The sequence below is a fragment of the Heterodontus francisci genome, chromosome 11 (genome assembly GCF_036365525.1).
Source record: "Heterodontus francisci isolate sHetFra1 chromosome 11, sHetFra1.hap1, whole genome shotgun sequence".
Taxonomy (NCBI): domain Eukaryota; kingdom Metazoa; phylum Chordata; class Chondrichthyes; order Heterodontiformes; family Heterodontidae; genus Heterodontus; species Heterodontus francisci.
The window spans coordinates 82484081-82508828 of NC_090381.1; positions in this window are offsets into that span (position 1 = coordinate 82484081).

A 24748-nucleotide genomic window follows, 5' to 3' on the forward strand; every position below is an offset into this window, starting at 1 on the left:
ACTGAAGCCATCAACTTTGGCCCCAGATTAAACCAGAGTATCTGTGTCCTATTTGACACCCATCTGAGCTTCACAACTCATATCCTCTCCATTACAAAGAACGTCCACTTCCACTTTCATAACAGCTCTCCCAATGGCTCACTGGTCATTGCACTAATAGTTATGGTGATTGGTCACAGGAATTAAGATGATCTCAACTTTGATTCTCAGTCTGTGCTGAATAACTAATTTCTGGAAAAGCATAGGTCAGTGTGCAGCAATTAATTAGCTCCAGCTCGCCTGGGTCAGGGACGGTGGAAAAAAATCAGATGTAGTTCCTATTTCTGAGCACTATACAATGACCCATACTGGAAAGTATGGATGTCCATAGGGATCAAACAATAAAGTTTAAGTATGCCAAATAGCCTGTCATTACTGTCTATCTAAGTTCACACATGGCCACTTGGTAAGCAGTCTTAGAATTATTCCAAGCATGAGCGAGCACCTTCCAGAAAGAAGAAAATTGGGGAGTGGGATCTGGATACCTGGACTCCAAGAATTAAATTATGAGGAGAGATTACACAAACTAGGGTTGTATTCCCTGGAATTTAGAAAGTTAAGGGGTGATTTGATTGAAATTTTCCAGATATTAAGGGGAACAGATAGGTTAGATAAACTCATTTCCACTGTTGGGGAGTCTAGGACTAGGCAGCATTGTCTAAAAATTAGAATCAGACCTATCAGGTGTGAAATCAGGAAACACTTCTGCGCTCAAAGGGCAGTAGAAGTTTGGAACTCTCCTTCACAAATGGCAATTGATGCTAGATAAATTGAAAATTTTAAATTTGAGATTGATAGACTTTTGTCAACCAAAGGTCTTAAAGCATATCATCAAAGGCAGGTATATGGAGTTGGGTCAGTCATGATCTCATTGAATGGGACTAAATGGCCTCCTCCTGTTCCTATATTCCTATAGAGGGGTGAGAAGTGGGAGATTCTTCTGTATCCTAATGTGATTAGATCCAGAAGTAAGCTGTATTCCCCCCACCAGAACAATCAATTGTTTCTTAAATGATTCAAGAGTTTTCCCTCCTACTGAAAGATGTGAAGCTATATGCAGCAAAGGCAGGTACAAGGAGTTGGGACACAGATCAACCATGGTCTCACTGAATAGCAGAAAAGGCACGAGGGGCTAAATGGCCCACACCTGTTCCTATGTTCCTACTACCCAACCCAGAAGTCTATTCCACATTCATCATCCTTCACCTACCTAACATCTGTCCAAAATTGCTCTTTCACTAGTTTAAACATGTACCTCCTTTATCTACTGTCACAGTTTAATTTGAAGTAGTGTTTGAGATTTACTGTTTCCAAGCTGCTCATTACTGTATATACCTCTAGAAAGTCAATTGTTAGTCACCTCCTTTCAAGACTGAAAAGCCCAAGTTTCTCTAAGCTTTCCAATAATCCTTTGATGCTGGGGATCAGTCTCATGGCTCTTCTCTGTACTGCCTCCAGGGCTTGAATGTTCCCTTTGTGCCTCCACTAGATATACTGTAGCATTGTTCATCCCAATGTAAAATTCCCTACAATTTTTACTTTTGTGACAAATGCTGATAAATCTATGAGGAAAATGTAAATCTAATTTGTTACAAGTATATACCGAAACATGTTTCAAGCAATCATCTCAAATCTTGTAAGAATTGCTGAATTAATTGTACCTTCATTAACAGTTTTATTTCTCAATAAATATTAATGAAACAGAATACTTTTCACAAGAACAGCTAGACCTGATGACTGTGTTAAACAGTACACATTAAATAAGCATGCATGGGCACCAACATCCCAACACTGGAAAGTAAGTATGCATGAGTAGGTGGGAGATATTCAATTACAGAATGACTTAAAGCATCAATATAAATAAAGATGCACTTATTATCCAGCTTCATTGGTCAAATTATTACAACTAATACAAGGTTAACTTGGAAAGAGCTTAGTTTCTAGCAAATATCACAACATATTTTGTGACCTAAAGTCCAAGAAATAACAATGTGCAGAAAAGCAAGCATAACATAGATTATGCAGAAGATAGAAAATAGAGCAAATTCTGCACAGAAATCACAAATCACATTTGAAACCGGGAAAGCGACTTTAATGTATAGAGAAAAGCACAGCTAAGGACTTATTTTAAAACAATACAAGATTAGCTGTTTCTTTTGCTCGTTAACCGATTGCTTTCCAGTTTTATTTGTTCCCATATGCAGTGAAATTATGGCATTTTAAATATCTGTTACAGTGTTGGTGGAAGTAATTTGGATGCTGCAATGTTCCCAGTGAGATTGCTCTGCATTTTATTCTATACATTTGTCTTATCACACTGTCCTATGTGATCAACATGCTAGTTGTAGAGATAAAATAATGAGATCTGTGGTGATACAAGGGCAGGAAATCATAAATCAGTTTGTGTTAGCTAGCAACCATCCTCATCATCAGGCAAGGAACAATAATAGAAAGGAAAATATAAAAGAGAAAAATGTATAGGAAAGTGGAGTCTGGGATTTCAAGACTAATAAAGAAAAAACTTTTAATGCATTTTACGCTGACTGCCATGCCATGATACATAATAAAGAATGGATTAAAAATGTCAATTTCTGTGAGTGTTCGATAACTTGGTTCTTTGTTGTTCAAGTCAAAGCCTGTCTGAGTGATGGATCAAAATGATAAAGAAAAAATGTAAGATGCACAAGCAAAAAAGAGTGAAACAGAGTCATCGAAAGCCAAGTCCATAATGTAATACTTTACAGTAAAGACCTGTAGGGTAGGAGCCAATACTATTAGGATGTATCCAAGCAGCACTAAAAGCTAATGTCTTGTCCAATCAAAGCTATTTCTATGGCTGCTTGGGCTTCTGCAACACTGTCTTTACACTAGACTGAAAACTCTTTGTACTAATTGCCAGATTGTACCAGGTTTTCTGGTTCAGTTCCATTCTATAATTGGTTGACAAAAATGGTCAAAAAAGGAGAAAAATTCAGGCTCACTACTGCAGGCAGAGGGTCAGATAGTGTTTCACAGAGAGGCCATCATCTTATGGCACTCTGTGCAGGATTAATCAAGCACCATCTGCAGATCTGCTGCTCATCTTGCTCCCTCAGCCAGGGGCCTAAACTTGGGAGGTACATGAAAAGAGCTCCAAATCATTTTAAGTAATTTGTCCATTTTCTTCAACAATGTTCTTATTAAAAGCTTGAGGAATGCTGTTGGCTGTTTTGCCTCAAATGTATTGGCAGGAGCTTGTCATCACTGTCATCCCCGAAAGGGATTCTCCTGTTCTGAAGATTTATGGAAACCCTATTAAATATCTGTATTTTCCAATACCCAAATAAAAGGCTCAAAATAAAATCAACTGTTGCAAGTGTAAAACCAGAAAGAATGAAAAAACTATATCACACGTTACTGATTATAAATTACTTTTGAATTGATAATTATTCAAAAACCCAGTATATTTGAACTAATTTGTTCACACTTGCTTTACAGATGGATGATTTAGCCAAAATAATGGCAAGAACATCATGCATGGTTTAAAGTGTAACATTTTAAGTTACAATGAAGCTCCTGACAGCTTCCATTAAATAAAATCTGGAGAACACTTGCTAGCTAATTTGAAGAAACCAGGAGCCAGTTCAAGTCTATTAAGGCTAGACAGAGCTTTATAGGGAAATTGAAAAGTGGTCTGCATGCCCACAGACTTGCATGTTTAATATTAAAACATATTTATTACTTCAGGTGCAGACACATATGTTGCATGTTACATTGGAAATATGTGATATGAAAGCAACTTAAATAGAATTTTTATAATTGCTTTCAAACATTATAGATACAAAATAATGATAGACCTACAGAAATTTTGTAGTAGCATGTAAAAGAAACTTGTTGAGATTTTAAGTCTGATTTAAGCAAGTTTCCCCCAAGTTTCAATATGTTCCAATTTCAGGTACTGTGCAGCTATTCCTAATATACTCCAATTTGGTTACAAGCAACATGAACTAGAGCCTTCTAGAGTCGCTCCTTATAATGAAATTCTTTACTTCATCCAGATGTATATTGGAATTGGCATTTATGCAATTTGGATCAATAAATCAATCAAGGATATACAATTCTAATTTACAGGGTCCAATATTGCTTTATGCGCAGTTAATCTTTTTATTTATAAGTCTGGTTTTGATTTTGTAGTAAATTTATCATAGCAATTTAATAAGATTATTTTGCAATATTGGACATGACCATTAAAAATATCAAGGAACAAAATAAGATCATCCTTCATCTTCCTTTAATTTCACCATCAATACAAAAACCATTCTTAGGAAAACTGTGCCTTATGTTTGCTGATAAAGTTATCCACCCATTTATTGCTAGTGGAAGCATCCACTCCCCTCCCCCTCAAAATCAAAAGCAGCCCATGGTTAGGAAAACCATCATCTCTAGTACTAGGAACACTCATTGCTTTGCAACAACCAAATCCAAGAAAAATAGTTCAGCTTGAAAATGGAACTTTATAGACAAAAATAAGTTTGGTAAAAATGGCTGCAATATTAGCTTCCCATTTGGGTACAAGTCTATTAATTGTTCAATAAAGTCAAAACATAAGAATTGTGCAAGGTAGTGACCACTGACATTGGTTGGACCTGTAAATAGACATGTTTTGTTCCTGTGCTATTTGGCTTTTGATACTCAACTCCTCAGTAACTTCTATGTAACACAGAACAACGGTGAAATTATGAATTTGTCTAAATATGCAGATAGAGTTTTAGAATTTGGAAGCTTCAGCTGGAGTCAGCAAAACAGTTTATAGGGCTTACCTTCACACAAAACACAGACATCTGTATGAGGCCTAAATCCGCAGATAGATCCAGAGGTTTTCCCCGCACACGCAACTCTAACAGGTGCAACACTACATAGGTAAAAAAACAATACCTAATATTAACAAAATAAAAAAGCTTTGAAACAGAAGAGAGTAAGAGAGTAAAATGTCTTCCCACAGCCACAACCAGCTCTAGTGCAGGGGGAGTTAGGAATGCACTGGCTATAGACTTTTTCCAAAGCTGTAGGTCTTTTTTAGTGAAGCAAGATTAGTTCATACAAAACTCAACAATACAGCACTGAAACCCATTGTTGATATTCAACATTTTTCACATAGCGGAACAGAATAGACAATATGGTAGCTAGGAAACCATGGGCTGGATTATAAGTAGATCATATCTCATTCATGCACTGTTCAGTAATCCTTTTTTCTTAACCAATCCAAATGACTAAGGGGAGAATAAACCAAAATCAATATCAGTCTGCTTAAAATGAAAAACAAAATCAATGGAATAAGATGATCCATAGACAAGAGTTTCTTGATCAAGTAAAGTATTATGATGATATTTAAAAACTGAAATTTTAATGACAAAGAGGTCCAGAGAAAAATAAGGAAATATGTAACTTCAGAATTACAATCTGTACTGCTTTTATTGAGCAGGAAAATGTTACTCCTTGAAACGTACTTTTGAATAGAGCATCTGACTGGATAACCTTCAGCAATGGACAGTTTGAAACATTTAAATGGAAAAAAAAAGCTATGAATGCTGGTTGAAAGAGTTTAACCAAAAGATTAGCCTGTCTTTTCTTCCCACAGATCCAGACCAATCTGCTCTGCATTCCCAGAATTTAAGATTTTTGTTTCAATTTGAAACATTTGCTCAGTTCACTTTTCCTTCATTTTTTTTAACAAAATAATTTTTATCCAAATTTAAAAGCTTAAATCTGCAAAATATTTCTTATCACAACATAGCCTAAAAAGATCAGCGCCAACATGAAACCACACAAATCTAATTAAATCATTGTTACAAAGAGGCACTAATTTCTTTTATCATGTAAAATAATTTAGGTTGTGTTTATGTGCCTTTTTCTTTTCCTGTCCTTTCCTTTTCCCATTTATTCATTTCTAAATTCCATGTTCCTTTTTAAAACAAAAATCCAGTTCCCAGTTTTCCTTCAGACCACTGAATACTCTAGGTAGCCATAGAAGTGATTGTTCCTACCAGCTTCTTTTCATCAGTTCAGCAATTGACCAATTGACAACTGATTGATGGTTATCTTTTCAGTCTTACAATAGGAGAAATTACCATTACTAAAGCTATGTACAGTAAATGCCTCCAGAGTAAATTACATGATTCTAAAATTCTCCTTCACTCACTTAGTACAATAGCAACACAACAAAAAGTTTCCTTTTTTGTTCCTTTTCTTATACTGTAGATTTGGCCTTTCCTGCCAACCAGAGAAAGGAACTTGACAGCTTCTTTAAAAAGAGGAGCATAAAGGAACTTGAATGAGGGATGGCACTGGGCCGGACTTAGGCTCCTATTCAACGCAAGAGCTATTCTTTGCAGAGAAAAATTAGGCATGTGAGTGTAAGATAAGATGTGTCTGTAGAGACCATGGAATACTCAATATGACCTTGAACTTTTTCCACATTTTGTTAACTATTAATGCTCTGTACAGCTTTATACAGTTAATGTGGTACTCAATGGAAAAATACATTTTTATTGGCAAGGAAGCAATCAAATCTTGATTGATGTCTTATGACTAGTATAGAGTTGTTGTGAAGCTGTTTTACTTTGCACCAACACTAAAGTTATATGAAAAATCTCAATCGAGCAAAGTGAATAGAGGCGATACCTTGGAGGATGGCATCTCACTCCAGTTTGTTACAGAGTCAAGTTGGACCCAGATTTTTAAAAAATTAATTCATGGGTTTTGGGTGTGGCTGACTAGGCCAGCATTTAATGCCCATCCCTAATTGCCCTTGAGAAGGTGGTGGTGAGCTGCCTTCTTGAACCGCTGCAATCCATGTGGGGTAGGGACACCCACAGTGCTATTAGGAAGGGAGTTCCAGGATTTTGACCCAGCGACAGTGAAGGAATGGCGATATAGTTCCAAATCAAGATGGTGTGTGGCTTGGAGGGGAACTTGCAGGTGGTGGTGTTCCCATACATTTGCTGCCCTTGTCCTTCTAGGTGGTAGAGGTCGAGGGTTTGGAAGGTGCTGTCTAAGGAACCTTGGTGCATTGCTGAAGTGCATCTTGTAGATGGTACACACTGCTGCCACTGTGCGTCAGTGGTGGAAAGAGTGAATGTTTGTGGATGGGGTGCCAATCAAGCAGGCAAGTTTGTCCTCGATGGTGTCGAGCTTGTTGAGTGTTGTTGGAGCTCCACCCATCCAGGCAAGTGGAGAGTATTCCATCACACTCCTGACTTGTGCCTTGTAGATGATGGAAAGGCTTTGGGGAGTCAGGAGGTGAGTTACCCGCTGTAGGATTCCTAGCCTCTGACCTGCTCTTGTAGCCACGGTATTTATATGGCTACTCCAGTTCAGTTTCTGGTTGTTGGTAACCCCTAGGATGTTGATAGTGGGGGATTCAGCGATCGTAATGCCATTGAATATCAAGGGGAGATAGTTAGATTCTCTCTTGTTGGAAATGCTCATTGCCTGGCACTTGTGTGACGCGAATGTTACTTGCCACTTATCAGCTCAAGCCTGGATATTGTCCAGGTCTTGCTGCATTTCTACACGGACTGCTTCAGCATCTGAGGAGTCACGAATGGTGCTGAACATTGTGCAATCATCAGCGAACATCCCCACTTCTGACCTTATGATTGAAGGAAGGTCATTGATGAAGCAGCTGAAGATGATTGGACCTAGGACACTACCCTGAGGAACTCCTGCAGTGATGTCCTGGAGCTGAGATCATTTACCTCCAACAACCACAGCCATCTTCCTTTGCACTAGGTATGACTCCAAGCAGCGGAGAGTTTTCCCCCTGATTCCCATTGACTTCAGTTTTGCTAGGGCTCCTTGATGACATACTGGGTCAAATCCTGACTTGATGTCAAGGGCAATCACTCTCACCTCACCTCTTGAGTTCAGCTCTTTTGTCCATGTTTGAACCAAGGTTGTAATGAGGTCAGGAGCTGAGTGGCCCTGGCGGAACTCAAACTGAGCATCACCGAGAGCAGGTTATTGCTAAGCAAGTGCCACTTGATAGCAGTGTCGATGACACCTTCCATCATTTTACTGATGATTGAAAGTAGACTGATGGGGCTGTAATTGGCCGGGTTGGACTTATCCTACTTTTTGTATATAGGACATACCTGGGTAACTTTCCACATTGCTGGGTAGATGCCAGTGTTGTAGCTGTACTGGAACAGTTTGTCTAGGGGCGCGGCAAGTTCTGGAGCAGAGATCTTCAGTACTATTGCCGGAATATTGTCAGGGCCCCTAGACTTTGCACTATGCAGTGCTTTCAGTCGTTTCTTGATATCATGCGGAGTGAATCGAATTGGCTGAAGTCTGGCATCTGTGATGCTGGGGACTACAGGAGGAGGCCGAGATGGATCTTCAAGTCGGCACTTTTGGCTGAAGATTGTTGCAAATGCTTCAGCCTTATCTTTTGCACTGATGTGCTGGGCTCCCCCATCATTGAGGATGGGGATATTTGTGGAGTCACCTCCTCCAGTTAGTTGTTTAATTATCCACCACCATACACGGCTGGATGTGGCAGGACTGCAGAGCTTAGATCTGAACCGTTGCTTATGGGATAGCTTAGCTCAATTTACAATACAGCGCCCTTAATATCCATGCAAAGCAAAATGTAAGCCTTCAATGCAGAGTTGTTGCATCAATCAGGCAATTAAAATCTGTGTCAGACTGTTCACTTCCTTCTGTAAATGTATTATCAAAACTACAGTCGTTAATTAGAACGCTGATCAACTTTATTAAGCTCAGTTGAATTACAAAGGTTTTATTTTGCGCCAAGATGCTGTAAATTCATATTAGATAATCACCAAACATTAAATTGTGACAGTTAACCTACATCGAAGACCTACATTGGCTCCTGGTCAAACAATGTCTTGATTTTAAAATTCTCAACCTTGTTTTGAAATCTTTCCACAGCCTTGCCCCTCTCTATCTCTGTAATCTTCTCCAGTCCCACAACCCTCCAAGATATCTGCACTCATCTAATTCTGGATTCTTGAGCATCCCCATTTTTAATTGCTTCACTATTGGTGGCCACACCTCCAGTTGCCTAGGCCTTAAGCTCTGGAATTCCCTCCTCACAGCTCTCCATCTCTCTATCTCACTTTCCTCCTTTAAGAAACCCCTTAAACCTCTTTGACCAAGCTTTTGGGCAGCTCCTGATATCCCCCTATGTGACACACTGTAATATTTTGTTTTATAATGCTTCTGTGAAGTGCCTTGGGATGCTTTATTACATTAAAGGTACTATATAAGTATACGTTGTTGTTGCTGTTGTTCTCTCATGAGTGTGAAAGACATAACACAATTCCTGCATGCCGGAATGAGTTGGGATGGCCTTTTGCATAACTGAAAGAATTCCTGGCCCTCAGAGGCACTGGGTAGAAATGCTACTGTATTTAATAGACAAACTGTCAAAATAAAATTGCATAAAACTAAAAAGCATATTGCTGAAAACCCACTGCTATCCTGAATGGAAAACAAAAATTTGCCAGAGTTTGAAATGTAAAATTAATCAGTTACTGTACCCACAGCAAACCCTTCCTCCATACCAGAAACGACCATTTTGTGAGAATTGCATTAGTTATAAATAGTCCCTCATGGTCCGCCAACTTAGGTCAAGTAAGAGTCTTTACTCACCTATAATAAATAATGGCAATCCAAATCATTCAGTCATTAACCTGTTCAGATTTTGGGGAAATTCAGAAAATTAGCCCGCAGAAGATGGTATATTTTCACTCTAATTTGGTTGATGCTTATGGATACATTTCAATATTTCATCTTTAAACCTAAGAAAACCTGTTTGTGCTGGTTTCTTTGCCTTATAATCGAAAAGCAGTGAACAAGAATTCACCAAGGGGGAGATTTCATGATTTCTCTGGAAACCTCTTTCACAGAACATTGATGGTCCTTTCAAAACTGGCTACCCCGGGGATTTCACATATTTCTAATAGCATTTATTATAAGATAATGCTATGCTCACAATATTTTCTATTGTATTGTCAGAACAAAACAGCAGCAGACAACATAATGTGCAATGTATGCCCATCAGAAAACAGGAAGCTGTGCTTCAAATCACATCAAAGCTACGTAAATACCCCAGCACCATAGTTAACTTTGCTTTCTAGCACCACGCTATCCAACTAGATTGTCCTGTTAGTTGCACAGATGTAATCTTAACTAGACACTGTGCTATTTAGGCACGTGATGCAAACAATAGTCACTGGCTGTGTTTACATAAAGTAGTACCTGAAACAGGGTATTCTTATTTACTATCATTATCATATGTTAGGAAAAAGCCATCAAAATACAGCCCCAGACAGAAACCCGAGTATTTGGAATCAACTTCTGGCATTAACAAATTTGCACAGTTGAGAAGAACACAAGCTTGCAACATTATGTAATGTAAGACCACTTGTGCCAAATAACAGAGAGGGGCTGCTTCAGATCAAGAACAAAATTGTATAGTCAAAAGTAGCAGTAGCAAACAGCTCACTTTCTTCCTGTTATGATCAGGGTCTAGGGGTTCCTCTCAGCCTTCACCTGGTCTTACCGTAACAGGGTTTAATTTTAAACACACCATGTTTTTAGCTCCCCCTTGGTGAATTCTTCTTCACCGCTTTTCAATTACAAGGCAAAGAAACCAGCACAAACAGGTTTTCTTAGGTTTAAAGACAAAATATTGAAATTTATTAAACTTAAACTCTATTTGGTTGATGCTTAAGGATACACGACGCACCCACACTAGCATGCATACGCAATTCACACATGCAAAAAGAGACAGAAAAGAGCAGAAGAAAAAATAAAGTGAAAAGTTTGAGGCAATATCTGAAGAGTTTCTGTTACGGTTCTTCGAGCTCACTGTAGAGTCCTTGATTGTAGGTAGTTCTTGCTTTTCATTGGGGCCCAGTATTCCTTTTAAACCTTGTTCACTGTAGGAGACTTTTCTCTCTTGGGCTTCATTTGTTTTCAGTGGATTAAGAGGCTTGTGAGAAAGAATCGGGAGCAGACAGGAGAGATCTTCTCAGTCCAGGAGCAAACAGACATTCTGAGTCCAAACTCTCTGTGGCTAGTTCAAAAGGCCCTGCAACAGCCAGTTAGTCATGTGATCAGCTGGTCTACCAGTTCTGGATTTTACCTCCTTAGCAGTCTTTGGAATGCCACTCTTACACACAATACCTGGTGATCAAGGTCCATTGTGGGTTCAATGTGTCAGGGATTGGTCCTTTGTCCTTCCAATCACTGTCTGTTAATATGCAAATATCTTTTCCAGATCTGTTTAAATAGTAATTTCCTTGCTTCAGCAACAGTTTAAAATCAATGTTCATGACACAATTAATGTGCCTCATTCTTGGCACATGGAGGCCTAGCAAGACAATCCCCAAATGTATCACCAAAGCCTACTATCTAAGAATGCTGACCAACTTTATTTAGCTCAATTGTTTACTTGTTATCAATACAAAATAACTCCCCGCTTGAATACCTTATTTAGCAATACTATAGTCCTAATCCCATACAACTAGATACAAAGCCACATATTTCTATTGCTGCAGTTAAACCTCAGCCTTAATTGCTCTGTAGTGCTTCTCAGAAGGTTTTTGTCCAATGCAAGCACATTGCTAACAGGGTGAAGATCAGCTTATAAAATAACAGTTATTCTGCCTGCTGTGTTCCACAATAACAAAAGAATTTTCTTTATGCATCCTGGGCACATCCATGGTCTCCTTAGAGGTTGCTGCTGTTGCCTGGTCACCGTATGTTAATGCCTTTGGATTGCTGATTTCACTCAGGTGTTGCATGTGCAAGAGGAAAAAGCCAGAAGAAAAGGAGTTGTCTGCATTGCCCTTTGAAGTAAATCAATACAAGCACCCTGCTGCTTTTTATGGAATATCTCCATTACTAGGCCTACTTCTGGAAGGGAGTCAGGCAGGCACATATGTGACTGCCTTACCACATCTGGCTATTGCTTTAGATAATAATGGGGTGCTGTTGTTCTTATTTTTAAATTAGTGTGCGCTGGAAGAGTCTATTCACTGCAAGACCTCTTAGATCTTTCTGCTGGCATTTCATTCTCTCCTTCCCCCTCAAGTCTTTCCTCAGCTCTCCTCAAGGTGATGACTCACTTGCTACATTTAGAATCAAAGGGCATGGATAGCCCTCCAGTATGTCACCTCGGTGTAAGTCTGCATGATGAATGCCAATAGCCTGTTCAACTAAGGAAGCTATCAATACTGAACTTGATGCTGTCTCACCTAATGTTCACAAATGAACATTACAGCAGAGATCAATGGATGCACCATCAAGAACAGGAACTGTCATCATTCCTTCCCCAGTCTTACATTAGCTCCATGGAGCTCAGCTAACACGGCACAGACCTAACTCAAGACCTTCTGGTCTGTATGACACAGTACTCCTTCAGGCAATGGCTTTATCCACGAGGCAGTAGGGTGCCTCCTTTCAGTATTTCATTGTTTTTAAAGCATAGGCCATTCTGCATACACTGTTCTAATGGATTATGGGATGAAATTTGGAAGGCATGTCCATGCCGCAATCATATTGGAGAGTTTTCTTGATTTTCTCCTCAGCTCTCAAGATGATAACTCTGGATGAAAGTTCATTGCTAGCTAGCCCTCCAGATGGAAGCCTGCCTGATAATTGCTCATTTCATAGACTAGAGTATTTGGAGTTGGGGTCAGGTAGCAGAATGTATTGAAAGATGGCTACAAAACAGAACACAGAGGGTAAGAATTAAGAGAAGTTTCTCGGACTGTCAGAAAGTGGGAAGAGGTTTCCTGCAGTGTTCATATTACTGTTTTCCACTATGTAAATGACTTGGATTCAGAAATTGGAGGTATGGTGTCAAAATCTGTAGATAATACCAAATTGGGGTGTATGACTAATAATATGGAGGGGCTAAAAAACTAGAACTGTGAAGGAATATAGGTATAATAGGCTTGATTAAGTAGAATTTGGAAATAGTTAGTGTAATATGCCTTTAGCGTTAAAAATTGAATAAATGGTTCGTTTTCAGAGCTCACTGAAGTTCCCCTTTAAGATGGTAGAGTTAAACATTTCAAGGTCTCTGTTAGAATAGAATCTCTGTTACCAGGGGTCTCTGTTAGAATAGAATTGCTGTTATCAGGGACTTGGGAGATAAACACAAACATTGAAATATCCTGTGTGACCTCAGTAAGAGGTAGCAATAAAACGTAATTGGTTTATGGGGTTGTTGTTCAGACAGGTCGGCTCCGGAGGTTGCTTTGGGTACCGTGCGAAGGGTAATTAACAATAAATGGAATGTACTTACAGGAACAAGCAAGGTCAGGTAAACACAATTATGAACATTTTGACAAGATAAAAGCTCACAAACTGCAAATTCCAGTAAAACATTAAATTAAATTATAGATTTTAAAAGGGAACACAAAAAGGTCACATCTAATGCAAAAGTCATATGACACCTTAGAAATAGTATAAAAATACAAGGCTAGAAGCAGACACTAGGAGTGTTGGATCCTCAAACAACACTTCTCATCCCATGTCTTATGCGGGGATTTAAGGTACAAGTTTACTTTATATTTTGATGGATATTCTAAGATAATTTTGCTGTTATATTAGCAAGGTTAAACTTTTGGATTCTATGTTAGAAATAAGAATATGTGTTACCTCTCTCAGTAATGTTTGATATTGTTATATTTATCCACTTAAAAAGTTTATTGCATGTTAAATTCTTTAATAAATATATAAAAGTTAATAAATCGTCTCATGTAGTATTCTGTATATAACTACAAGAACCCCCTCTTTATGTCTCTTTAAGTGGAGAGCTACGTATTGAATAGAGTTTCCCAGACCCTTATAATATCTGGGATATTTATGACTTAGCCATAAAAATATTAAACGTTGGCCAACTGAAAGATGGTAAAATTCTCTGTTGCTTTTCTTTCTTTGAGGGAAAGTAGTGCAATTCCTTGGACCCAAATAAGTGTCTGAGAATTTGTCTGGTTTGAACTTGATTGAAGGAAGTTCATGGGGATGTACTCATGATTTGGTTTAGTCCCTACAAGGAGTTAAAGTCATAAATCACTTCACAACAACTTGCCTTCATATAGCGCTGGTAATGCTGGAATACATCCCAAGATACCTCACAGGAGCATAGAAGAAAAAACTGACATCGAGCCAAAGGAGATATTAAGACAGGTGTGATGGAAACCCCACCTGCCAAGAATGAGGCATATTAATTTTATCATATGGAACATTAATTTTTAAATTCTTACTGGACTGAAATATGGCTGTACCTACATTTTAAAAGGACAGTGGCTGGAAACATTTGCATTCTAAGAGACAGTTGTCTGGAGAAGACAATGGAACTGCTCCCTGCTTCAATTAACCCAAATAGATTTTGATCACCAGACACTGAATGTGCAAAAAGCCAGCATTCCATTCCACCCCCACCCCCCCCCCCCCACCGAGGGTGTCTGCTAAGACACACAATCCACAAACCGCAGCAGCGGTTGTTCCAAATAAGGGGTTAGTCACATAATTAACCTGCTGGCCAACTTGGAGTTTTGAATTGTGCTCACAGAACAGTTTGAGTCAGACTGCAACTGAATTTGAAGAAAGAAAGCATCTCCCTGTCTCTCTCTCACTCTCATGCAAAGACAGGGACCCACGGAGGAAACTAAGCCAAGACAGAAAACCATTGAAACAAGTTTGAAAGAGTGCACTGGGCGCCAATGAGATGGCAAGATTTAACTGCAATCAAAGATTTTACATCAAACTCAAAAGATAGTAAATGAACTCCAGCTATTGCTTCAAACCTTTCCCCTTGATTCTTTCTCCTTTTCTGTCTCTACCTGTGTGTGTATTTATCGCGTATGCATGTTAGCATGGCTGCGATGCGTACTTTTAGTAGCTTTAACGAATTAGAGTTTTAAGGTTCATAAACTTAACACCTTTCTTGTTTAAATCTAAGAAAACTTGATTGGTTGATTTCTTTGCCATTACAATTGGGGAGCAGTGAACAAGGATTCACTGAAGGGAAGCTAAAAACACGGTGGTGTTTTAAAAATGAAACCCTGTTACGGTGAAACCAGGAAAAGGCTGAGAGGGAACCCCTAGACCCCTTACTCACCTGGTCATAAACACAGGTGACTAAAAGTTTGGTCAAAGAAGTGCATTTTAAGGAGGTTCTTAAAGTAGGAGGGAGAGATGGAGCAATTTTGGGAGGGAATTCCAGTTCTTGATGGGTTATAGGGTGAAAGGAGCTCATAGAGATAGAGATGTTGGTGGTTATAAGGAGAGTTGAACACAAGGATGTTTTAAAATTGAGGTGGTGGACTGGGAGCAATGTAGGTAAGTGAGCACAAGGATGTTGTATGAGCAAGATTTGGCATGGGATAGTCGATGAGTTGCAGAGATTTGGATGAGCTCATGTTTATGGAGGGGGGAAGGTGGGAGGCCAGGTAGTAGAACACTGGAATAATCGCATCTAGAGGTAAGGGGAGGGGGTGGCGTAGTGGTATTGCCACGAGACTAGTAACCCAGAGACCCTGGGTATTGCCTCTGGGATATGGGTTCGAATACCACCACAGCAGAAAGTGGAATTTGAAATCAATTAATATAACTGGAAGTAAAAGCTAGTCCAATGATGGCCATGAACCCATTGTCAATTGTTGTAAAAACCCATCTAGTTCATTAATGTCCTTTAGCTACAACAGTGGCATCTATTCGGCAATGTGGAAAATTGCCCAGGTATGTCCTGTACACAAAAAGCAGGACAAGTCCAACCCGGCCAATTACTGCCCCATCAGTCTACCCTCAATCATCAGTAAAGTGATGGAAGGTGTCAACAACAGTGCTATCAAGTGGCACTTGCTTAGCAATAACCTGCTCAGTTCGGGTTCCGCCAGGGCCACTCAGCTCCTGACCTCAGTACAGCCTTGGTTGAAACATGGACAAAAGAGCTGAACTCAAGAGGTGAGGTCAGAGTGATTGCCCTTGATATCAAGGCAGCATTTGGTCAAGTATGGCATCCAGGAGCCTTAGCAAAACTGAAGTCAATGGGAATCAGGGGGAAGACTCTCCGCTGCTTGGAGTCATACGTAGCGCAAAGGAAGATGGTTGTGGTTGTTGGAGGTCAACCTTCTCAGCTCCAGGACATCACTGCAGGACTTCCTCAGGGTAGTGTCCTAGGCCCAACCAACTTCAGCTGCTTCATCAATGACCTTCCTTCAATCATAAGGTCAGAAGTGGGGATGTTTGCTGAAGATTGCACAATGTTCAGCACCATTCGCAACTCCTCAGCTGACTGAAGCAGTTCATGTAGAAATGCAGCAAGACCTTGACAATATCCAGGCTTGGGCTGATAAGTGGCAAGTAACATTCGCACTAGGCAATGATCATCTCCAACAAGAGAGAATCTAACCATCTCCCCTTGATATTCAATGGCATTATGATCACTGAATCCCCCACTATCTACATCCTAGGGGTTACCAACGACCAGAAACTGAACTGGAGTAGCCACATAGATGCCATGGCTGCAAGAGTAGGTCAGAGGCTAGGAGTCCTGCGGCGGGTAACTCACCTCCTGACTCCCCAAAGCCTGTCCATCATCTACAAGGTACAAGTCAGGAGTGTGATGGAATACTCTCCACTTGCCTGGATGGGTGGAGCTCCAACAACACTCAAGCAGCTCAACACCATCCAGGACAAAGCAGCTCGCTTAATTGGCACCCCATCTACAAACATTCACTCCCTCCACCACCGACACACAGTGGCAGCAGTGTGTACCATCTACAAGATGCACTGCATCAAGGCTTCTTAGACAGCACCTTCCAAACCCGTGACCTCGACCATCTAGAAGGACAAGGGCTGCAAATGCATGGGAACACCACCACCTGGAAGTTCCCCTCCAAGCCACACACCATCCTGACTTGGAACTATATCGCTGTTCCTTCACTGTCGCTGGGTCATAATCCTGGAACTCCCTTCCTAACAGCACTGTGGGTGTCCCTACCTTACATGGACTGCAGTGGTTCAAGAAGGCAGCTCACCACTACATTCTCGAGGGCAATTAGCTATGGGCAACAAATGCTGGCCTAGCCATAGACGCCAACATCCCATGAATGAATAAGATAAAACAAAGGCATGGATGAAGGTTTCAGCAGGAGATGGGCTACGGCAAGGGAGGCATACAAAGATCTGGAGGTGGAAATAAATGGTCTTTGTGATGGAGAGGATGTAGGATTGGAAGCTCAGCTCAGTGTCAAATGGGATGCTGACGTTGTGAGCAGGCTAGATGAGCCCAAGACAATGGCAGAGAGTGGGATGAATTTGGTGGCTGGGAAATAGAGTTTGTAGCAGGAGCTGAAGACAATGACTTTACTCTTTCCAATGTTCAATTGAAGGAATTTGAGTCTCATCGAGGATTGGATGTTGGACAAGCAATCTGACAACAGAGCGGCAGCAGAGGTATTGAGAAAGGTGGTGGTGAAGTAGAGCTGGGTGTTGTCAGCATAAAAGTAGAAACCAGCTTCATAGGGGGATTTTATGGAGGCGACAGGGATCTCAGCCAGTGGCTGGAGTGCCAGCGAGAGACCTGTATTGCCTCCTTCAGGGAAGGCATGCCATATTAGGCACCAATCAGGCATTTGAGAGGCCACTGGTGGGCCTTTCCCAGGATCAGAACCCCGAGTATGGGAAGACCCGCCCTCTGAGAGCTACTGGCCAATCAGAGGCTGGAAGCTCTTTTGCTCAGCAGCTCCACCGGGGAGGTGGTGGCTGCTGCAGGAATGGCACCCACTGGAGGCCCAGGATCGTGCAACGACCCAGGCTAGAGGTAAGTGATGGTAGGAGAGGTTTTGTGGGGTAGGGGTTGCGGCGGAGGGGTGTTAAGGGGTTCGACAGCAAGGGCAGAGGGGTGGCTCTCAGCAGGCCCTACCCTTCTCAATGCCAGGTATCTCGATCAGGCACTGAGTGCCTTTGAACGAGGGACCCCCGAGGGAGACTGGGGAGGCGGTGGCATAGTGGTGATGTCACTGGACTAGCAATCCAGAGGTCCAGGTTAATGCTTTGGGGACATGGGTTCAAATCCCACCATGGCAGCTGGTGGAATTTACATTCAATGAATAAATCTGGAATTTAAAAAAAGCTCATCTCAGCAATGGTGACCATTGTTGATTGTTGTAAAAATCCATCTGGTTCACTAATGTCCTTTAGGGAAGGAAATCAGCTGTTTTACCTGGTCTGACCTACATGTGACTCCAGACCCACAGCAATGTGGTTGACTCTTAAATGCCCTCTGAAATAGCCTAGCAAGCCACTCAGTTGTCCCAAACTGCTTGAAAAAAGTCTAAAAGGAATGAAACTGGACAGACCACCCAGCATTGACCTAGGCACTGGAAATGACAATGGCACACCCAGCCCGATCAACCCTGCAAAGTCCTCCTTGGTAGCATCTGGGGGCTTGTGCCAAAGTTTGGGAGAGCTGTCCCACAGACTAGTCAAGCAATAGCTTGACATAGTCATACTCACCGAATCATACCTTACAGAAAATGCCCCAGACACTGCCATCACCATCCCACCAGCAGGACAGACCCACCAGAGGTGGGGGCACAGTGGTATACAGTTGGGAGGGAATTGCCCTGGGAGTCCTCAACATTGACTCAGAACCCCATGAAGTCTCATGGCATCAATTCAAACATGGGCAAGGAAACCTCCTGCTGATTACCACCTTTCGCCCTCCCTCAGCTGATGAGTCAGTACTCCTCCATGTTGAACACCACTTGGAGGAAGCACTGAGAGTGGCGAGGGCACAAAATGTACTCTGGGTGGGGGACTTCAATGTCCATCACCAAGAATGGTTCAGTAGCACCAAGCTGGCCGAGTCCTAAAGGACGTAGCCACTAGACTGGGTATGCGGCAGGTATTGAGGGAGCCAACAAGAGGGAAATACCTACTTGACCTCATCCTCACAAATCTACCTGTTGCAGATGCATCTGTCCATGACAGCATTGGTAGGAGCGACCACGCACAGTCCATGTGGAGACGAATCCTGTCTTCACACTGAGGATACCCTCCATCGTGTTGTGTGGCACTACCACCATGCTAAATGGGATAGATTTCGAACAAATTTAGCAATGCAAAGCTGGGCATCCATGAGGTGCTGTCGGCCATCAGCAGCAGCAGAATTGCACTCAACCACAATCTGTAACCTCATAGCCTGGCATATTCCCCACTCTACCGTTAACATCAAGCCAGGAGACCAACCCTGGTTCAATAAAGAGTTCAGGAGGGCATACCAGGAGCAGCATCAGGCACACCTCAAAATGAGGTGTCAACCTGGTGAAGCTACAACCTAGGATTACTTGCATGCCAAACTGCATAAGCAACATGCGATAGACAGAGCTAAGCAATCCCATAAGCAACGGATCAGATCTAAGCTCTGCAGTCCTGTCACATCCAGTTGTGAATGGCGGTGGACAATTAAACAACTAACTGGAGGAGGTGGCTCCACAAATATCCCCATCCTCAATGATGGGGGAGCCCAGCACATCAGTGCGAAAGATAAGCCTGAAGCATTTGCAACAATCTTCAGCCAGAAGTGCTGAGTTGATGATCCATCTCGGCCTCGTCCTGAGGTCCCCAGCATCACAGATGCCAGACTTTAGCCAATTCGATTCACTCCGCGTGATATTAAGAAATGACTGAAGGCACTGGATACTGCAAAGGCTGTGGGCCCTGACAATATTCCAGCAATAGTTCTGAAATCATGTGCTCCAGAACTTGCCATGCCCCTAGCCAAGCTATTCCAGCACAGCTGCAACACTGGCATCTATCCCAGAATGTGGAAAATTGACCGGGTATGTCCTGTCCACAAAAAGTAGGACAAATCCAAACCGGTCAATTACCGTCCCATCTATCTACTCTCAATCATCAGCAAAGTGATGGAAGGTGTCATCAACAGTGCTATCAAGCTGCACTTACTCAGCAATAATCTGCTCACTGACGCTCAGTTTGGGTTCCGCCAGGGCCACTCTGCTCCTGACCTCATTACAGCCTTAGTCCAAACGTGCACAACAGTGCTGAACTCAAGAGGTGAGGTACAAGAACACAAGAAATAGGAGCAGGAGTAGATCATGTGGCCCATTGAGCCTGCTCCGCCATTCAATATGATGATGGTTGATCTTAGGCTTCAACTCCACTTTCCCGCCCGCTCGGCATATCCCTTGATTTCCCCAAGAGACCAAAAATCTGTCTATCTTCGTCTTATAATGTATTCAATGATGGAGCATCCACAACCCTCTGGGGTACAGAATTCTAAAGATTCAGAACCCTTTGAATTAAGTATTTTCTCCTCATCTCAATCCTAAATGATGGGCCCCTTATCCTGAGACTGTATACAAAAAGATGGTACCTCCAACAGTGCAACACTGCCTCAGTACTACACTGGTTTCTGAGCCTAGATTGTGCTCAAGTCCTAGACTGAGACTTGAACCCACAACCTTCTAACTCAAAAGTGTGAGTGCTACCCACTAAGCTGTGGGCCTCATGAGAGTGACTGCCCATGACCTCAAGGCAGCATTTGACCAAGTGTGGGATCAAGGAGCCTGAGCAAAACTGGAGTCAATGGGAATCGGGGAAAACTCTCCACTGGTTGGATCATACCTAGAACAAAGGAAGGTGGTTTTGGTTGTTGGAGGTCAATTATTCAATCTCACGACATCACTGCAGGAGTTCCTCAGCGTCGTATCCACGGTCCAACCATCTTCAGCTGTTTCATCAATGACCTTCCCTCCATCATAAAGTCAGAAGTGGGGATGTTCACTGATGATTGCACAATGTTCAGCACCATTTACGACTCCTCAGATACTGAAGCAGTCCATGTCCATATGCAGCAACACCTGGACAACATTCAGGTTTGGGCTGATAAGTGGCAAGTTACATTCGTGCCACACAAGTGCCAGGCAATGACCATCTCCAACAACAGAGAGAATCCAACCATCTCCCCATGAGATTCAATGGCATTACCATCACTGAATCCCCAATATCAACATCCTGGGGGTTACCATTGACCAGAAACTGAATTGGACCAGACATATAAATACTGTGGCTACAAGAGTAAGTCAGAGGCTGGGAAATCTGTGGCAAGTAACTCATCTCCTGACCGCTCCCCCCAATGCCTGTCCACCATCTACAAGGCACAAGTCTGGAGTATGATGGAATACTCTCCAATTGCGTGAATGTGTGCAGCTCCAACAAAACTAGAAGCTCGACACCATCCAGGACAAAGCAGCCCACTTGATTGGCACTCCATTAACCACCTTCAACATTCACTCCCTCCACCACGTATGCACAGTGGCAACAGTGTGTACCATCTACAAGATGCACCGCAGTAACTCACCAAAGCTCCTTCGACTGCATCTTCCAAACCCGCGACCTCTACCACCAAGAAGGACTAGGGCAGCAGATGCATGGAAACACCACCACCTGCAAGTTCCCCTCCAAGCCACACATCATCTGGACTTGGAACTATATAGCTGTTTCTTCACTGTCGCTGGGTCAAATTCCTGGAACTCCCTAACAGCACTGTGGGTGTACTGCAGTGATTCAAGAAGGCAGCTCACCACCACCTTCTCAAGGGCAATTAGGGATAGGCAATAAATGCTGGCCTAGCCTGTGATGCCCACATACTGTGAAAGAATAAAAAAAAACAAGCAACCCCGCACAGGTTTGCATGTCGTGCTTCTCGTATGGCGACGGGCCCTGGTGCTGCTGGGTTAATACCAGTGATGGTGGTAAGAGGCCCTTAATTGGCGGTGGTGCGGGAAGGCCGTCCATGAGGTGGAGAAGGATGAGGATGTGACCATGGTCACAGACATTTAGGATGTCATTTGTGACTTTGATTCGGGTTATTTCAGTGCTATGGCATGATTTGGAAAGCTAACTGGAAAGGTTCAAACATGGAGTTGCGGGGAAAATGGACATAGATTAGGGAGGAAACAGCATGACAAGAACTTTGGAAATAAAGGAACGTAGCATAGGGAGATGGAGGTTAAGGGAGGACAAGGGGGCCATGAATTCAGAGGAGCAAGGGAAGGTGAGTTGAGATGGAGTAGTGGGTATAGTTAATAATGTGGAGGAATGCACCAAAATCCAAGAAGACATATAGCTTTGTAGAGTAGCCATATTAAATTCACTATAGTGTTACGGTCAACTGAGGAGGGGTCGAAGGGCTTCCCTCTTTTCCCTCTCCTTGTTTGCCCATAACAGATTTAATTCTATTTAAAGTGGATGTACTAGCCAATTCAGTAGGTGTTTGATTACTTACTTGCTATGATCATAACAAGAACCAATCGGACAGGTTTTCTTGAGTTTAACAAAGAGGTTACCGTTATTGTACTTAAACCAAACTAAAAAAAAAAAACCACATGCCAACTTTCAATCACACACACACTAGAGGTTTACACACACACACAAATAGGTTACAGAGTGGGGAAAGTTAGATTGGTTGAGTTAGAGTACATAAAAAAGGGGGTATACAGTCTGTGTGGTTTGGTGATTTGGCTGGCTTCTAGCTGAGTTCAGTGGTCCTGAAGCTTTTAGTTTGAAGATGTAGATGACTGGTTCGGTGGCTCTCTTGACAGCAATGTGGTTGATTTCCACCAACAGTGTTTCTGATTGTAGCCGGAGTATGCAAAGGTGGTCGGTCAACAGGCAGGATTTGAAGCTTGTAATCTGGAATGGAAATAGATAGAGAGCGAGAAACAGAGAGAGGGGGACCCCCACTTAGGGTCTGCACGTGTCAGAGTCCAGATGCTTCTCCTTGCTGCTGCAGAGAAAACACCAGCCTAAAACTGGGGAGGAGCTTGTCACATGACAGTCACTCAGTGATTCAAGCACAGTAGTTAGCAGTATTTTTTCTTGCTAAAAGAAAAAGAACAAGCAGTTCCCTTAAACTTACTGGGTCTTGGTTCTTGCTGGGATGAGCAGACATTTTGTCTCCCGCCTCCCAGACCTTGCAATGTAGATACAGTGTTGCAAATTAGATGGCCATCTTAAGCTGCTAGCAAAGTAATCTTTTATCTGTTCTTTTTAAAATTTCTTTGAAACAATATAAATTCAGATCTTCAGTCAGTGGATTAGAGAAAATTATCATTCAACAAAGCAAGTTGGTGTGACAATGACGATATGTGAGGTGGTTCATTTTGAAAGACGAATAAGAAAACCACTTATTCCTTGAAAGATGAGAAATTAAATGTGGTAGAGGAGCAAAGATCTTTGAGAATACGGATATATAAATCATTAAAGGTAGCAACACAAGTTAATAAGACCATAAATTAATGTAAACAAAGAACTGAAGTTCATTTCTAGAGTAATAGAATACAAAAGCAGCATAAATTTATATAGAACCTAGTTCTGCACAGTTAGAGTACTGTGTGCACTTCTGAACTCCATACTGCAAAATGAATATTGAAGGATTGGAGAAAGCACAGATAAGAATTACAAGGATAATACAAGAATGAGAAGATGCAACAATCAGGAAAAATTGAGTAGGCCAGGGCTTGTTCATCTGAAAAAGAGATTAAGAGGAGACCTGAGATATATAAAATTATGAAGGAGTTCAATAGAGTGGCTGTGGATAAACTGGTGTAGAAATTCATCTTGGGTGATAGCACAAAGCAGGCGGCCTCACATCAGTCTATCATTATGCATCCCACCCGATATTCAGCTTCATTGACCTCAATGGTAACAAACGGCCCATGCATTACTATCCATTTTACTGCAAAAAATGTTTCTACTCCACTTTTGCCACTTGTGGCTGAATCCAAAACCAGGAGACATAAAAATATGATAGCCACTAATGGAGTAAAGAAAGAATTTAGGAGGAATTTCTTTACACAGAGAGTAATATGGAACTCTCTGCCACATAGAGTGGTCAAAGCACTGATGTATTTAAGGGATGGTTTGATGCATTCATGAGAGACAATGGAATAGAAGGATATGGAGGCAAGGTATGAAGAAGTAATTAGAGTGGAAGGAGGCTTGTGTGTGGAATGTAAGCACCAGCATTGACCAATCGTGCTGAATGGCTTGTTTCTATGCTGTAGATTCCATGTAATTCTATGTAATGATTCCTAAACTAACTTGCCATTTTTAAAAGTCCATTGTAGTTCATTCTGTTGGAATGAATGAATGGAAACATAGAACTAATGGCAAATAATGGCTGCTACTTTTGAATGATATATGTAATTATAACTCCATACTGTTCTTTTACTTCTCCCAGTGAGACTCATTCTGGGATACTGTCCCATGAGTGTTGGCAATCCTCTGGGACTTTGTCATGGTGGCCATTCTTCATATCTGAGTTTAGAGGGTGAGTATTGGCAGAATGTTCAAACAATCAATTAACAGAACTGGTTGTAATAGAGTCAGAAAGAAAACAGTTTAGATTTCCATTTCTATTCACTGAACATAATGGGGCATTAGTTAGACTTGTTCCTGCACATTTAGGTTTTAAAAATGTTGTCCCACAAAGTTGCTGAAAGTGTGAGCTGATGATGGTGCAGCAAGGACAGCAGGACATCTGGGATCTTTGTGAATAATGGGGAAAATTGTATATCTCTTTAACCACCGTGATTTACAGATTGAGGAAAAAAGAGGGGTGAATTTTAACTTTCAAAGCTGCTCACAGTGG